This window comes from Rhinatrema bivittatum, chromosome 8 (genome assembly GCF_901001135.1).
Source record: "Rhinatrema bivittatum chromosome 8, aRhiBiv1.1, whole genome shotgun sequence".
Lineage (NCBI taxonomy): Eukaryota > Metazoa > Chordata > Amphibia > Gymnophiona > Rhinatrematidae > Rhinatrema > Rhinatrema bivittatum.
The window spans coordinates 173,509,448-173,527,869 of NC_042622.1; the positions used below are offsets into that span (position 1 = coordinate 173,509,448).

General features: G+C 46.6%; 1 protein-coding gene across 6 annotated transcripts in view; it reads right to left on the reverse strand.

Moving 5' to 3' along the window:
- The window catches only part of TEX14 (testis expressed 14, intercellular bridge forming factor), a 608,800-nt gene that overhangs the window by 588,184 nt on the left and 2,194 nt on the right, over positions 1–18,422 (reverse strand). The gene's annotated exons all lie outside the window — the stretch shown is intronic.

Consider the following 18,422-nt stretch of genomic DNA (forward strand, 5'->3'; position numbering starts at 1 on the left):
TCTTAACTTGTTGGTGTTGAAGGTTCTCTGTAGTCGTCTATTTGAACCACTGCAATAGGCCTCACTGAAGGCGTTTTTTTAGTAGCAATTTGTTCCGTTCGGAGAATTTCAGAAATCTAGGCATTGTCTTGTAGGGATCGTTTCCTACAGTTTTCAGAGGAAGGATAGTCTTTGCAAACAGTACCTGCGTTTTTACCGAAGGTGGTATCTTCCTTCCACTTTAGTCAAACTGTAGAGCTTCCTGCATTTGAAATTCGGATGCTTTAGCTCCATGGGTTCGGCAGCGAATATTTGAAGATTACCAACAGTTTCCGTCGTTCTGATCACGTGTTTGTTCTCTTTGGTGGTGTAGCCAAAGGGAACACAGCTTTTAAGTTAACCACTGGGCGATGGATGAAGGCGGCCATCATTTTGGCTTATATTTGGAAAAGTTGCCTCATTCCTGTGGGGTTGAAAGTCCATTCTACTAGGGCGCAGGCAGCGTCCTGTGCTGTCAAGTTGGTTTCCCCCACAGGAGAGCTGCGGAGCGACAACCTGGTCTTCTCTACACACTTTCACAAAGCATTTCTGCTTAAATGATTGGGTGCCGGAAACAGCTGCCTTTGGGGGGAGTGTGCTGTGAGTGGGTCTTTTGGGTTCCCACCCAGTGCAAGGGAACTTGGGTACATCCCATGTGTCTGGACTGATATGGGGTATAAACAGGAAAGGAAAATTGGTTCTTACCTGAGGTGAATTTTATAATTACCGGATAATTTCCTTTCCTTTTGTCCTAGCAGACCAGTCCACACGTGCAGGATTCCCCTGCTTGCCAGTAGGTGGAATACTACACAAAGGGTCAATAATTAATCCCTCTTCTATCCAGTTGCTAAACTATACACAAGAAGAAGACATTTGTAATTTTATAATTTTATTTGCAATATACACATATACCTGTCTAACATTAAAAATTCTCTCTAACTCATACATCCATCTCACATACACACCACGTAAAATCCCATATCCCAATAACCTCAATTTCAAATAATTTACACTTTGAGAACTTTTTTTGATATGCAATTAAAAAACATATACGCATGTATTTAACAATTACAACATGTTAAGTATCAATACAATAAATCAAGAGTACAATGTATCCATAAAGTATCAATGTCAATCCAACTCTCCTTGTAACTTGTTGTGTATCAATTGCAGTATGTCATGGACACAGTGTATCAGTAAAGTGTTAATATTGGTCCAACTATCCGACAAAGATCTTCGTTTCACCCCCTTTAACTCAGGGGCTTCCTCAGGGATGGACTTCAAAAATATATTTAGAATACCGCCTCATATTCATCTATCGAATATCTGATTGCTCTCCAGCATACACTTTCAATCAAAACTCGTATAATCTTCAAATATCAAACATTAAAGCCTTTTTCACATATGGAGAAGAAACATCAAATCACCATGCCGACTACGATCATAAAATCGCCATATATTCAATTCTTTAAATCCCCACAGTGTCTAAATCAATTAATTCTACTGTGGTCAAAAGATATTTTCAAAAAGTATTTTCAAAGGAGGATACTTCTCCCCACCATATTCCGACCATAATATAAACTCTCAATTGAAATCTCCACCATCCGGAACTGACGCATTCCTGACGTGCAGACGAGGCATCCCTGAGGAAGCCCCTGAGTTAAAGGGGGTGAAACGAAGATCTTTGTCGGATAGTTGGACCAATATTAACACTTTACTGATACACTGTGTCCATGACATACTGCAATTGATACACAACAAGTTACAAGGAGAGTTGGATTGACATTGATACTTTATGGATACATTGTACTCTTGATTTACTGTATTGATACTTAACATGTTGTAATTGTTAAATACATGCGTATATGTTTTTTAATTGCATATCAAAAACGTTCTCAAAGTGTAAATTATTTGAAATTGAGGTTATTGGGATATGGGATTTTACGTGGTGTGTATGTGATGGATGTATGAGTTAGAGAGAATTTTTAATGTTAGACAGGTATATGTGTATATTGCAAATAAAATTATAAAATTACAAGTGCCAGTAGGTGGAGGCAGAGAACTTTTTCCATGTTTTTTTGTTTTGCTTATGTCACTCACGTTATATATTCTTGTACAGCTGGGCGGTTCCTTAGCAGCCACTTGCCCTAGTCTATTGGGTTGATGTTCTGCATTATTTTAAAACACAGCCCCCCCCCCCTCCTTTTTATTCAGGAGAGTACTTTGACTGGTCTGTTAGGACTAAAGGAAAGGAAATTATCTGGAAAGTATAAATTTCAACTTCCTTTTCGTCCTACAGTCCAGTCCACACCTGCAGGTTGTACCCGAGCAGTACCTAATTCGGGTGGGCTGAGGCCTTAAAGGCCCCCAATACTATTTTGCTAAACTTCAGATCCTCTGCTACCTGCAGGTCTAGCTTGTAATGGTTTGTAAAATTACCCCAAGAGGCCCATGTGGCTGCCCTACAAATGTCCTGAGGTGTTGCCGCCCTACTCTCCACCCACGAAGTTGCTTGAGCTCTAGTAGGGTGGGAGCACAAAGCCCTTGGGGCCTGCTTCCCCTGTGCAACATACGCTGCCACTATTGCTTCCATAATCCAGCATGTAATTGGAGGGCTTAGAAACTGCCTGGTCCCTTCTTTGGCCCTCCAACAGGACAAACAGTCTGTCTGTCTTCCTGAATTCATTGGTGATCTTTAAGTAATGTAGAAGCATCCTTCAAATGTCTAGCAGGTGAGAAGTGCCCCATCTGAGCTGGTGAAACAATCTTCTGATTTGGGTGAAATTCTGACACCAACTTAGGTAAGAAGGATGGGACAGGACGAATAACTATTCTTGTCCTTGTGAATCGACAGGTAGGGCTCCCTACAGGACAAAGTCTGGATCTCGAGACCTTTCAGGCTAAGCATATTGCCTCTAGAAAGACTGCCTTTAAAGTGATGTCCTTTAATGTCAACCCTGTAAGTGGTCCAAATGGTGGAAGATAGATGCCAAAGAATGTCTTTTTCAATATCTTTTATTGGCTGGAGACATATGGAAATATTAAAATGGCCCGACTCAGGCCGAGTTTCGCCACATCCTAGTGGCTGCCTCAGGGGCTATGAGGCAAACATACATTAATAAATAAATAATTTGAAATCATAAACATATAGAAAAATACAAAAATGGCATGAAATTAACAACATGTAAAATAAATACTTAAAAACAAAATCAGAAACCTCACATATAAAATAAATAAATAAATATGAAACAAAGACATATCATTGTCCCATGCATGCTGAATATAAGAGCATATAGGCAACATCAATCCAAACACAGGTGAACCACATGAGTAGTGAACCTATGTATATTATAAAAGTGTGACAAACCTATGTGAATTTAATTTAAAAAGTAGACCTATATATATCTTTAAAACCAAATAAAAATGGGATACCTCATAAGTAACTTGCCAAATCGAAGCAAATTTGAAATTATTCTATAATTACTGAACATGATCCGCAGCACAGGCGTATCTATTAAAAAATGATAAAATATCATAATGTAATTATATACCCAAAGACCATTAAAAAAATATTAAAAAATAATAATAAATGTCATAAAAAATTCTGTAAAAGATTATGTGAAAGACACACCTTGATTGAGAAAAAGAAGCTCCTAAACTCTTGATGGCTCCATGTACTTAATGGTGCCACATACTGGAGAAAGACAAGAAAAATTACTCTTCAAAACATGTACGGTGTCTCGATTTGAACACCGAACACGATAAACTGTAAACATATTAATAAAACATAAAAGAACAGTCATGCGGAAAAAACAATCATGCGGAAAAACTTTTTTGGATAAAGGTAGTGACCCGCAGAACTCACTGTCTTAATTTAACAATTGTGAGATGTGAGACAAATTATGAACGGGAGTAAGGCTGTATTTAAAACAGGAAGGTCAAAAGTGGAAAAGAGAAAGGGAAGCATCTATTCTCTTTTCCACTTTTGATCTTCCCGTTTTAAATACAGCCTTACTCTCATTCATAATTTGTCTCACGTCTCACAATTGTTAAATTAAGACAATGAGTTCTGCGGGTCACTACCTTTATCCAAAAATGTTTTTCCGCATGACTGTTCTTTTATGTTTTATTAATACGTTTACAGTTTATCGTGTTCGGTGTTCAAATCGAGACACCGTACATGTTTTGAACAGTAATTTTTCTTGTCTTTCTCCAGTATGTGGCACCATTAAGTACATAGAGCCATCAAGAGTTTAGGAGCTTCTTTTTCTCAATCAAGGTGTGTCTTTCACATAATCTTTTACAGAATTTTTATGACATTTATTATTAGTTTTTAATATTTTTTTAATGGTCTTTGGGTATATAATTACATTATGATATTTTATCATTTTTTAATAGATACGCCTGTGCTGCAGATCATGTTCAGTAATCTATAGAATAATTTCAAATTTGATTCGATTTGGCAAGTTACTTATGAGGTATCCCATTTTTATTTGGTTTTAAAGATATATATATAGGTCTACTTTTTAAATTAAATTCACATAGGTTTGTCACACTTTCATAATATACATAGGTTCACTACTCATTTGGATTGATGTTGCCTATATGTTCTTATATTCAGCATGCATGGAACAATGATATGTCTTTCTGTTTCATATTTATTTATTTATTTTATATGTGAGGTTTCTGATTTTGTGTTTAAGTATTTATTTATTTTACATGTTATTAATTTCATGCCATTTTTGTATTTTTCTATATATGTTTTTATTTATTTATGATTTCAAATTATTTATTTATATATGTATGTTTGTCTCATAGCCCCTGAGGCAGCCACTAGGATGTGGCAAAACTCAGCCTGAGTCAGGCAATTTTAATATTTCCATACGTCTCCAGCCAATAAAAGATATTGAAAAAGACATTCTTTGGCATCTATCTTCCTACGTTTGCTCACGGCTTTTCTAGATTGCCTACCTTGTTGCTTAGTGGTCCAAATGGTGCCTTGGATAAGGCCCTAAGGACCACATTAAAGTCCCATGTGGGTATTACCTGGCGCTTCGGAGGCCACATGCGTTTCACTGCCCTCAAGAAACATGCTATGTCAAGGTAAGCACCCCTAGGGAACCTCCTTGTACCTAGCTCCTAAAACAGGCTAATGCTGCCACCTGCACTTTGAGAGAGTTTAGGGCTAATCCTCTCTCTAGGCCATCCTGCAGGAACTACAAGATTTCCCTTGTTTTCGCTGTTTCTGGGGAGAATTTTCTTCCCTTACACAACTCTACAAAAACCTTCCAGACCCTATACTGGGAAGGCAGAGTGTCTCCTAGACCTTAACAAGGTGGCTACTACTGCCCTTGAATAGCCTTTTTTCTCTAATATGTCCCTCTCATGAACCATGCTGTAAGATACTAACAATCTGACTTTCCCCACTTGACGGGCCCTGCCTGAGCAGGCTCTAGGCTTTCCCTCGTTTCAGAGGTGCATCCCTGCTCAGCCTCACTATGTCCTCATACCATGACCTTCTGGGCCAGACTGAGGCCAACAGAATGATCCAGCCCCATGATATGCTGCTTTCCTCAGTACTCTCGCTATTAAGGGCCATGGCGGAAATACATATAGCAGCTGCTCCACCGGCCACGGCTGAACTAGGGCATCTACTCCTTTTGAATCCTGTTCCAGGTGCCTGCTGAAAATCCTTTCTACCCTTGGCATTCCTTCCTGTTTCCATTAAGTCCCATTCTGGCCTTCCCCGCCTCCCTACCACTCTTGAAAATGCTTCCTCCATTAATTCTCATTCTCCTTGGCCTAGCGCATGCCTGCTGAGATAGCAGGGAAGGGGGAACACCCAGGCAGGCTATGTAACTGGCTGTTAACCCCTCTAGGTTCTTTTCTGCACAGCTCATTAGCTGTTCTGTTTCTTCCTCTAACTGCCAACTCCGCGTCCCTCCTTGCCTGTTTATACAGGACACTGTCGAAAAGGACTCTTTACCAGCTTCACTCTGACCCTGAGATTTAGTATTTGAGTGCCAGCCTTACTGCTCTCAACTCTAACAAGTTTGTTGAGGCCTCCCCTCTCCTTGGCTGACCATCTATCCTGTACCACCTGTTCCTCGCAATGCACCCCCCCCCCCCCAACCTAACCTGATTGCGTCTGTTGCTATCATCATCTAGTCTGGCAGAATTAGATTGACCCCTGCTAATAAGTTGCTTTCTGCTAGCCACCAACGTAGGCTGGCTCTGGCATTGGAGGTGAGCCTGAGCCTTTCCCCATATCTTTGCGTACTGGGGGTTCCATCTTGAGAGTAACGCTCTCTGTAATGGGCACATATAAGCCTTTGCCCATGGGACCACCTCTATGGTCACTGCCATCGACTCCAACACCTCCAGGTAAACCCTGGCTGCTGGTTTCCTGGTCACTGTAGGCTTCCTCACCTGGTAACTCAATTTGTCTGCCCTTTTCTGCATCAAAAGCACCTTTGCCTGCCTAGTGTCGAACTGGGCCCCCAGGTAAACTAACCTTTGGAAGGTTGGCCTCATTTATTACCCAACCTAACTCCTCAAGGAGCACCCTCACTCTCCTTGTGAAGTTACTTTTCTTCTCTGATGACCTGGATCTTATCAGCTAATCATCCAGATATGGGTGCACTGTTATATCTTCCTTCCTTAGCGCTGCTGCCACTATTACCATCACCTTCGTAAAAGGTTCTTGGTGCTATGGCTAGCCTAAACAGCAGTGCTTTGAACTGATAACAGTTCCCCAGTACTTCAAACCGCAGGTATCTACAATGTGATTCTCTGATGGGAATATCCAAGTACTAACCATCCAAATACTAGCCAGGCCCAAACCTACTTAGCTTCCAAGATGAGACAAGATCAGCACATTCAGGGCAGCATGGCCATATAGCTCTGCTAGGTCCAACGCGGACATAAATTCCCCCTGACTGCCTCAGTGACTGACCTCATTGTTTCCATTCTGAACCCTCTCACCCTGAGGACTTTGTTCACCCTTTTCAAGTCTAACAAGTCTAACAAGTCCAACTTTTTTGAAGGCGTTAATAAACATGTGGATAAAGGTGAACCAGTACATATAGTATACTTGGATTTTCAGAAGGCGTTTGACAAAGTTCCTCATCAGAGGCTTCTAGGAAAAGTAAAAAGTCATGGGATAGGTGACGATGTCCTTTCGTGGATTGCAAACTGGCTAAAAGACAGGAAACAGAGAGTAGGATTAAATGGACAATTTTCTCAGTGGAAGGGAGTGGACAGTGGAGTGCCTCAGGGATCTGTATTGGGACCCTTTTCAATATATTTATAAATGATCTGGAAAGAAATACGACGAATGAGATAATCAAATTTGCAGATGACACAAAATTGTTCAGAGTAGTTAAATCACAAGCAGATTGTGATAAATTGCAGGAAGACCTTGTGAGACTGGAAAATTGGGCATCCAAATGGCAGATGAAATTTAATGTGGATAAGTGCAAGGTGATGCATATAGGGAAAAATAACCCATGCTATAATTACACAATGTTGGGTTCCATATTAGGTGCTACCACCCAAGAAAGAGATCTATTCAATGTGGATAACACATTGAAATCGTCGGTTCAGTTTGCTGCGGCAGTCAAAAAAGCAAACAGAATGTTGGGAATTATTAGAAAGGGAATGGTGAATAAAATGGAAAATGTCATAATGCCTCTGTATCGCTCCATGGTGAGACCGCACCATGAATACTGTGTACAATTCTGGTCGCTGCATCTCAAAAAAGATATAATTGCGATGGAGAAGGTACAGAGAAGGGCTACCAAAATGATAAGGGGAATGGAACAACTCCCCTATGAGGAAAGACTAAAGAGGTTAGGACTTTTCAGCTTGGAGAAGAGACGACTGAGGGGGGATATGATAGAGGTGTTTAAAATCATGAGAGGTCTAGAACGGGTAGATGTGAATCGGTTTTTTACTCTTTCAGATAATAGAAAGACTAGGGGGCAATCCATGAAGTTAGCATGGGGCACATTTAAAACTAATTGGAGAAAGTTCTTTTTTACTCAACGCACAATTAAACTCTGGAATTTGTTGCCAGAGGATGTGGTTAGTGCAGTTAGTATAGCTGTGTTTAAAAAAGGATTGGATAAGGTCACGTGATGTGGTAGCGGGGAAGACGTGGGTCTCCTCGGCTCCTGCCCAGCCTTGCCTATCGCGGCAGAAATAGCGCGTTTGCGGCCCCCCCCGCTTGTGGCTTTTTGGTGGGGTAGTGCGCCTATGTCCGTGGCCAGACCCAGGACCCATTTGGTTTCACCAATGACAACGAAACCGGCGAAAAAAGACCGCGAAAAGCAGAGAGACCGGGACTCTAAGATGGCGGCCGCGGCGACTCAGGACTCTCCTCCTTCTCCGCAGGCTCCACTGACCCTGGCGGACATAAAGGAGGCGATGCGGGAAACACTCGAGGAAAAATGGTCAGTGCTTACCGCGCAGATGGGGGAAGTCCGCGATTCTTTGGCAGCCTTGCCGCCGAGACTTGAGGCAGCTGAAACACGAATCTCTGCGTTGGAGGATGCAGGGGGAGAGACGGAGCACAAGATGGCGGCTCATGATAGTGCCCTGAAGGCCTTGCAATTGAAAGTGGATGACTTAGAAAATCGGGCGCGGCGGGACAATTTGCGCTTTCTGGGGTTTCCCGAGGATATTGAGGACAGGTCGCTCTGCACCCTGTTGGAGGCCTGGATTCCGGAGGCGCTTGCTTTGCCGCACCTGCAAGGGAAATTAGTTGTGGAGCGGGCGCACCGGCTGGGCGCTAAACGTGCGCAGCATGCTCGCCCGAGACTTGTGATCGCCAAGATTCTCAACTCCGCGCATAAAAGTGAGATCTGGAGGGCCTCTCGGGCGAAGCGTGATTTATGTTATCAAGCCCATGATATTCGAATCTTTCAGGATTTCTCTACGTCGGTCTCTGAGGCGCGGAAGGGCTTCTCCACCATCTGCTCTACTTTACACAATCGGGGAGTGAAATTTGCTTTGTTGTTTCCAGCACGCCTCCGCATCTGGCACGCAGACCAAGCGCATGTCTTTGACTCGGTGGCCCAGGCACAACAATTTGTGGATTCCCTCCTGACTTGAAGAGGCTGGCTTCCTTTGGAGTTAGCTCCCTACTGCTGCGGGATTGACTGTTCTTGCCCAAGCCCTCTGTCCTGGGGGGTGGGAGGGCAGACGCTTATGGTTGGTTCTGGTTTTCTAACTGTCGGACCAGTTGTCCGAGTGACTTGAATGTGGTACCTCCGAGGCTTGAGGATGGAACTTTACAAAGTTGGTCACGCACCCAGTTTTTCCTTTCCCCTTTTTCCTACACTTTATTTTGGCTACCTGGACCCCGAGCTTGGCCAGGGGCCTGGGTCTTTGATCGCCCTTGAGAATTGGAGAAACGGGGGACCTTTTATTTCAGGATTGTGCGCTCCCTCCTTTTTCAGGGCTTTATGGGAGTTTTTTTTTATTTTTGTTTCTCTTTCTTTTCCTCCAGACTGGCCTGACTGACTTGAGGTGCATAGGAGTGCTCTGTCACGGGGGGCTTTTGGCGGACTCTGTTCTGTTGTTGCTGGTTTTGATTTTTTTTGCGCCTGGCCATTTTGTTTGACATTTCTTTGGATTTATGCACTCATTTCCTGTACTGTGGACTGGATCCTTTTAAGTCCTGGCAGTGAAGCCCGTTGGCGTGGAGACCACAACGAAGCCCACTCCCGGCTGCGGCCTTGCGGGGTTCTATGGAACTGAATGAGACTCTATTGTGGGACATGTGTGAATGCGGGGGGTTGCATGGGAGGGCAGGGGTTGCCAGGGTCGTGTGGATGGTGTTTAAGTGTTGGTTTATACAGAGGCTGGGTCGGGGACACATCATGACCTGACCTTTACCTTCTGTTGGAAGGTATGGGACACGTAGGTGGGACTGGGGGGTTAGGGGGTAGTCTCTTTGACTTAGGGGGGGGAGGGAGGAGGGAGGGAGAAGGGGTAGTTCGCGGAGCAAGAAGAGTGTAAGACACTTTTGGCATGGAGTGAGTTCCTCTGTATTCCTGGGCATTCTGGTCCTTATGGGTGGCTGTGTGGCAGGGATTTTGTTCGGGGGGGCCTTAGCTGGGAGGGTGCCCTCTGGAGATATATGGTCAGTACTCGCGGTTTGGTTCTCTTTGTTCGTATTCTCTGAGTAGTCCCATTAGATTCTTCTCCTGGAATGTGTGTGGGATACACACGCCGATTAAGCGTGCCAAAATTCTTTCCTTATTGAGGCGTCAGTCAGCTCATATAGCTTTCTTACAGGAGACGCATCTTACCCCAGCTGAGCACCTGAAATTGCAACGTGACTGGGTGGGGGAGGTACGCTTTGCCCCAGGCACTACTAAATCTGCAGGGGTGGCGATTTTACTGCATAAGACTGTGCCTATCCAGATTAAGCGAGAGGTCGCTGACCCGCAAGGGCGTTATTTAATTTTGGAAACTGAACTTCACGGACGTACCGTGATACTTTGCAATGTGTATGCCCCTAATGATCATAGTCCTGCTTTCTTTCGCCAAATCTACTCCCTCCTCCTTCCCCATATACATGATGTTTTGTTAGTAGGTGGCGACTTTAATGCAGTGCAAGATGTGACCTTAGATACTTCATCGTCCGGCGGGGGTAGACGGCGGGAGGGCCAGGGCCCACGCATGTTGGTCGACTCTCTGCACCTGTTGGATGCTTGGCGCACGTTGCACCCTTTAGAGAAGGATTTTATGCATTTATCACGTGCTCACGCCTCCCTTTCCAGATTGGATTACTTTTTGGTTAGTCGGAGTGTTTTTAGCTTGGTTCAGGCTGCTAGTATTGAGAACATTGTGATCTCGGATCACGCCCCGGTGTGGATTGCCCTTCGGTTCGCCCCCTCACAGTCGACTCCTCGGCTATGGCACTATCCTTATTTTCTAGCTCGTGACGTGAAATTTCAAGAATATTTGAAAGGGAAGTGGGAGGAGTATGCGGCCTTAAATCAGCAACATGTATCGCAGCCTGTGTTGTATTGGGACACGGCGAAGGCGGTCCTTCGGGGCGATATTATTTCCTATATCGCTCATCATCGCCGGATGATTGACAAACGCATCTTGTTATTAAATACCCAGTTGGATAAGGCTAGACGCCGTCTGTTGAGGGGTCGTACAGCGGAGGCCGTGGCGCATTATAGGTCTGCCCAGGCAGAGCTTAACTCCCTGTTACACCAGAGGGGGAAAAAAAGTTTTTTATACTACAAATTTCACCTGTACCAATACAGCAATAAGGTGGGTCGTATGATGGCGAATTTGGTTCGGTCCACGCGTCCTAGTAGGGTGATCCCGGCATTGCGGCTCACCCCAACGCAGATTGTCCGCGATACTCCGTCTGTTTTGAGTGGGTTCAGGGATTATTATGCTGCCTTGTATGCGTCCTCTACGGGACAGGGAGACACAGGGGGAGGGTTCTGTTCTCGGATAGACATTCCCACTCTGACTGGAGAGCAACTCGAGCAGTTGAATAAGCCCTTGTCAGTGCAGGAGGTGCGAGGGGTTATCCGACAGCTTAAACCTCTGAAAGCCCCGGGCCCTGATGGATACTCTGCGGAATTCTATCAACTATTGGTTGACAAGCTTGTAACCCCTTTGACTGCGGCGTTTACGGCGCTGATTGAGGAGGGTTCCTTCCCTTCACGGGATAATGTGGCATTGATCACTCTCATCCCAAAGGCTGGGAAGGATCCTCTGGAGCCAGGTTCTTATCGCCCGATTTCGTTACTGAATGTGGATCATAAGATCCTGGCGAAACTACTGGCCGAGCGTTTGGCGCCTATACTGCCCTCGCTGGTGGGGGAACACCAGGTGGGGTTTGTGCGGGGCCGTTATGCCTTGGCGAATGTGCGCCGCATACTAACGGCAATGACGGTATGTAGAGCTCTTGAGGTGCCCCATTTGGTCATCAGCTTTGATGCCGAAAAGGCATTCGATCGGGTAGAATGGGGTTACCTATTTTCTCTGTTGGAAACTATGGGATTCAGGGGGCTGTTCCTTCAGGCGGTGCGGTTGTTATACTCTGATCCTAGAGCGGTGATCCTGGCGAATGGGGCGAGGTCTGACCCACTTGCGATAGCTCGTGGCACTAGGCAAGGGTGCCCCTTGTCCCCGCTGCTTTTTATTTTGCAACTTGAGCCGCTGTTAATAGCGCTGTCGAGTAGTCGTGAGATTAGGGGGGTGCGGTTGGGGGCTAGTGTATTTAAAGCCGTAGCATTTGCGGATGATTTACTGGTGCTGGTGACGGATCCTCAGTCCTCTCTGCCCCGATTGCTGCGCCTGCTGTGGGAATTTGGGGTGTTCTCTGGATTGAAATTGAATGAATCTAAGTCCTCTGCGTTGATATACCCGCAGGATCTGCGTACAGCCTGGCAGGATACGTTTCCGTTACAATGGGTGGACGATTCTTTGCCCTACTTAGGGATCCAACTCCCGGCGGACCCCGCCCGTATATATCAGGTGAATGTTCCTGACCGGCTTCAGACCACAAGGGACTGTATGGTTAGGTGGTCCCATTTGCCTTTATCTTTGAGTGGGCGGGTTAACTTATTCAAAATGGTTCTTTTGCCCCGGTGGCTCTATCTCTTTCAAACGCTACCCGTTATGTTGTGTAGGAGAGATGCCCGGCGTCTGGAGGGAGATTTACGTCGTTTTCTGTGGCAAAGCCGGAAGCCGAGAGTTCCCCTGCGTTGGTTGCAGTTGCGGTGGGGGAAGGGCGGCTTAGGAGTCCCGAATTTGATGGATTATAATTTGGCAAGTCACTTGCGGATTATTCGGGACTGGTTGTTGGGCTCCTCGGTCCATAGCCCACTTTCGGTGGATCAGGCATTGATGGCTCCCTATGAACCCGCGTGTGTCGTGCAGATCCCCTCTGGTAAGTTGCCACCCCTGTTACGCACCACGGCACTGGTCCGTCCTGTTCGACAGGCCTGGCACCGTTTAACTAGTTTGATGCGATTGCCACGGCAATGTGCCAGTCTTTTGCCGGTACGGGGCAATGTGGACTTCATTCCGGGCTACCAGTCTGCTAGTTCTGCAACCTGGGAGCGTAAGGGGATTACGCGCATTGGCCATTTACTTAGTACGGAGGGGGTTCTCTTAACCCTGAGGGAATTGAGAGAGTTGTATGGGCTGGCTCCTATGCAGGTCTTTCCTTATCTTCAGGTTAGCCATTACATTCGTGCACTTCCGGATGCCGACAAGGCACCTTCGGTGGTCCATGCGTTAGATGAGGTCTTTCGTTTTGGGAATGTAAAGGCCCCAACCTTATCTATGTACTATAAGGGGATCAGGAAATTGCAAGTTGGGGATCATATGGACGTTCTGGTGGCCCGGTGGAATGGGGATGGGGAATTTACTGTGACCACCTGTATATTGCGTGCTGGCTTTCGCCGCGCAGCCAAGGTCTCGAATAACTACTATTATAGAGAGATGCAGTTTAAATTATTTTCCAGGGCCTATGTGTCGCCGGCCAGGGCGCATCATTTTCGCGCTGATTTTTCCACGGCCTGTTTGCGGTGTGGCGCGACTCCCTGCACTCTCTCTCATGCTTTCTGGTCCTGTCCTTCTGTGCGGCAGTTTTGGCAGAAGGTGGGGATTATTTGGCCGATCTGCTGGATGTGGCATTCCCGGTGACGCCCCTTTGGATGCTTTTTGGGTGTGTTTCCCCACTCCGTATTCAAGATCTTGGCTCGCGCATGTTATTGCAAAAGGCTTGTCTCGTGGGAAAGAAGATCATTCTCTCCGGCTGGTGTTCCCAGGACCGTCCATCTTTCTGGGCGTGGAGGAACAGCTTTCATTTCATGATGACCATGGAAGGCTTGGCAGCCCGGTCTTCTCCGAGCCAGCGACGCCGGTTTTTAGTTAACTGGCAGCTTTACATTCAGTCCCTCCCGCACCGTGCGCGCAGCTATGTGCTCAATGATTAGGACCATAATTTCATGTGTTATATCTGTATGCCTTGTGTCTTTTTTTTTTGCACATTGTGCCTTTTGGTATCACTCTAACTGCTAACTCACTACATTGCTCCTCGGAAAAGGGGGGGGGGGTAAGGGGGGTATGGTTGTTCTGGTTGTTGTTGGTCAGTGTGGTCCGGAGGGGAGCAGGAACCACTCTCCTCCGGTAGTTGTATTTTCCTGTGGTTAAACTCAATAAAAACCGTTTCAACATAAAAAAAAAAAAAAGGATTGGATAAGTTCTTGGAGGAGAAGTCTATTACCTGCTATTAAGTTCACTTAGAGAATAGCCACTATCATTAGCAATGGTAACATGGAATAGACTTAGTTTTTGGGTACTTGCCAGGTTCTTATGGCCTGGATTGGCCACTGTTGGAAACAGGATGCTGGGCTTGATGGACCCTTGGTCTGACCCAGTATGGCATTTTCTTATGTTCTTATGTTTTCTTCTATAATGATCTTTCACCAGGTATTCTAAAAAGACGAGATATGCTACCACTATGACCTATTATGGAAGGAGAGACACAAGTACCGATGGCTTTACCCGTGGGGCCTAGCTTTCACCATCAACCGAGTCACGTCAAAGGTGAAATCACTGGAAGAGGCGGCGTCCATTATGGAGGCAGCGGGTCTCAAGCTGTTAGCAGGCGAAAAGAAACGAGCGATAGAACAGCCCCTACAGGAACAACCGAAATGGCAGCAAGCAGGCAAAGGAGGACGCCATACTACAGTTGCTAAAGGTGGAGCACTGGGACATCAAGAACAACTCCCCACCTGAGATATCTCCCCAGGAACTTGTGAGGCAAAACTTTGAGGTTAACATGCTTAATTTTGCAGGATTTCAGCGGTCTAGTGAGGAAACTGGGGAGTAACTATGTACAGCTGAAAGGCGCAGGGAGGGGGGGGGGGGAGAGAGGACTGGTGAAACGACATGTAAAGTGTAAAGCAACGAAGCGACTTTTCTTGCAGCCCTCCTCCGGAGACGGACATCGGCGGAGACGGACTGTGGCTCCCCTGCCTCCTGGGGGGCTCCCCTGCCTCCCGGAGGCAGCTGCCGGCGAAGATGGATGCCTACATGGGTGAAAGCGGCCCCTGTGCGTGCAATTGGCCGCTCAAGACGTGACGTCACGCACCGTGACGCCAAACGTCATGACGTCACACGCCGTGACGCCAAACGTCGTGACGTCACGCGCCGTGACGTCACGCCTTGAGCGGCCCAATTGCACGCACAGGGACCGCTTTCGCCCGTGCAGGCATCCATCTTCGCCGGCAGCTGCCTCCGGGAGGCAGGGGAGCCGCGGTCCGTCTCCGGAGGAGGGCTGCAAGAAAAGTAAGTCGCTTCATTGCTACTTTTTTTTTTTTCGCTTTTTTCCACTTTCGTTGCTTTGGGAGGAGGGGAGAGAGGACTGGGGCTGCCCCGGAGACCAGCACCCATGGATGCGGCCAGGGCAGGTGAGCGGGGGCTGGGGGAAAGTTTGCCGCCTACCCTTACCCCTGCCTCTAACGCAGGGGTAAGGGTAGGCGGTAAGTTAGCAGGTTAAATGCGCGGCAAAACGGCAGGGTAAAAAAGCGAGTCGGGGTGCGCGTTACTGTATGGGAGGGAATAGCTAATTCGATGGTTTACATCTAATATACATGCCGCGGGCGGAAGGGGTTACCCGGTGATTTAAAGAGGCGGTAAGAATGGGTTAAAGGGGATAGTGTATCGCGGGTTGGACTAACATGGCCGAAAAGTGAGTAGAAAGCGGGTTAGGAGCAGGGTAACCGCGGCCGCACTTTACTGTATTGACCTGACAATTTGGAGACAACCCATAAACAACGCCCTGGGTCAATCCCTCTGAAAAGTTTAGATGCAGTGAGGGCAGCTTTAAAAGATCTGGACGCAGAAGCAATAGTGTATCATTTGGATTTAGTGAAACAAGAATACTATGAGTATGGAGATAAGCCGAGTAAGCTACTAGCCCACAAGCTAAAAGGTCAACATACAAAAGCATATATATATATCGTATTAAAAATGCTCAAGGACAAATACAAACGGAGGCTAAGGCTATCAAGGACCGTTTTTTGCAGTTTTACACAAGAGTTTTATGAGAAGGAGAACACATCATCCCAGTTGGATATAGGGAAATATTTAGAGGAGGTAGATCTCCCAGTGCTATGCCCCAATGCTCAGGAGATGCTAGGCCGGTCAATCTCTATAATGGAAGTGAAAGAAGCTATAAGAGTTGAAATATGGAAAAGCACCAGGGTTGGATGGCTACACCCCATTATTTTACAAAACGTATGTAGAAATATTAGCCACACCATTGATGCATATGTTTAACTCCATTAGAGAGGGGGGCCAGATATTGCCATCATCGCTGATACAGCCGCATCCACCTTAGGTACCCTGAGGTGTTCTAAATGTTCCTCCATTATCGGGTAGAGTTCTTGCATCAACCGGCCGACCTTAAGCCCCGCCTCCAGGGATTCCCACTCCAGGCTAATGAGCTTTTGAATCTTCTTTGGGATGGGAAAAGCACTAGGTGGACCCCGGAGACCATCCAGGACTGGGTTCACACCCTCACTGTTGGAATCTTCAAGCGAGGGTCTCACCCCCAATTCCTCAAACTCCTGGGGAATAAGGGGGCACAATTCCTCCCTCTTAAACAGCCGGACTACATGGGGGTCGTCCCCCTCCGCACTAGGTTCTGCCAGATCCTGATAGTCATCGCCCGTATCTACATCTGGGCAGACCTCACCCTGATCTACAGCAGTGTCCCTCAGGGGTGGAGTGGAGTAGTTCCCCTGCTGGTCAGCTGCACCCGCTAAATCCTCCCGAGCCAGAGTTGCCCGGGTCAGACGACCATCAGTTCGCAGATGGGGACGCTTGGGAACTCCCATGCTCCCATTCTGGGCTCTGCGCTTCGCAAGCTTCCAAGTCAGAAATGCTTCATGCATGAGCAGCACAAATTCCGGTGAAAATCCCACTGGTCCCATCTCATCACTGCTAGAATCAGTGTCCGTGTCTCTCGATTCCTCCGGTCTCGGAGTCAGCACAGCGGGGGAGGATCATCCTGGGAAACCTTTTCTACAGGGTGTGCAGTGGGGGTTGGGCTCCTTCTGTTAGACCCAGCCGCCGAACCTGACCTGCCTGCAGACTTTTTAGATTTGGTCCTCTTGTCTAAGGCCCCTTCCCCACAGAGTGCAAAGTCCATGCACAGTGATGGGGGGGGGGGGTGGTTTCTAAATAAGCTGACCATACCCCGCAAGCCTTGCAGGGTTCCATCAGAGGAGTTTCTGCCATGTTCCTCCTGCAAAAAGGGGCATATAACTCCCCCCCCCCGGAAGAAAACAAGTGCTGCCACCCAGCCCTGGTGACTCCCATGAAAAATGCCATGAAAATCAGCCCCAGGAACGCTGGGAAGCCGCATGGGTGGTCAAAAAAGAAAAACCAAAATGGCCACCGCGGTAAAAATAGCTCCGGAGCGGCGGTAAAAATGAGGCAGGGATCCTAAAAACATCCTCAGAGGTTCTTACAAGGGCTGAAACACTCTCCCCTCCTCTTCAGGGGCCTGCCTGGCTCTGCCCCATCAGGCAGACTGATTTACCCCGCAAGCCGTGGTGAACAGGGAGCTGGGGTGTTTTTTTGGGTTTGTTTTGGTTTTTTTTTTACACAAAAACTTCAACTTCTAGTAACAGAAAAATATAAAGCCTAAACTAATAATAATAGAAAAAAATCCCTAAAGGGGCTACTTCCCTGTACCACAGACACTGAGGGGGAGCCTTCGGGTCACTGAGGGAGCCAGTCCCCCGGCTATCAGGGGACCCAGAACCACACGAGCTTGCACCGCCCGGCTTTACCTGAGGGATGGCCCAGACACTGACCCTAGCACCTCAGGGAGCAAGAAAAATCAGTCTCACACAGAGCTGCAGGCATACAAGACCACCATCTGCTGGAGTCAGAGAAATACTGATGGGTGCAGGTGCCACACTTGGGATACTAGTGCCTCGAAGCTTTGCTCTCTGACTCCATCTGCTGGTGGGAGTGCATAACTGGTCTGGACTGATCTGGGTATGTGCAGAAACTGAAGAGTGGCAAAGGAATCTTCCTTAGGATCCTGGAGGTGAGAGAACTGGACCACCAGTTTTCACCCCCAATAGGTCACCAAGAGCAATTTGGGGACTCCAACCCATACATACAAGGAATGACACATGTATAAGCAAGTTATTGAGGGTCAAAGAGTATAAATGCAAAACAGGAGCAAGTTTATATTAGAAGAAAAAGTTCATACAGACAAAAAGGAAAAAGACAGAAACAAAGGCAAAATGTGATACAAAACAATGTAAAACAAAAATGTTTAAAAAATGACTGGAAACATCTTTACAGACATCATCAATTTATAATCAGGC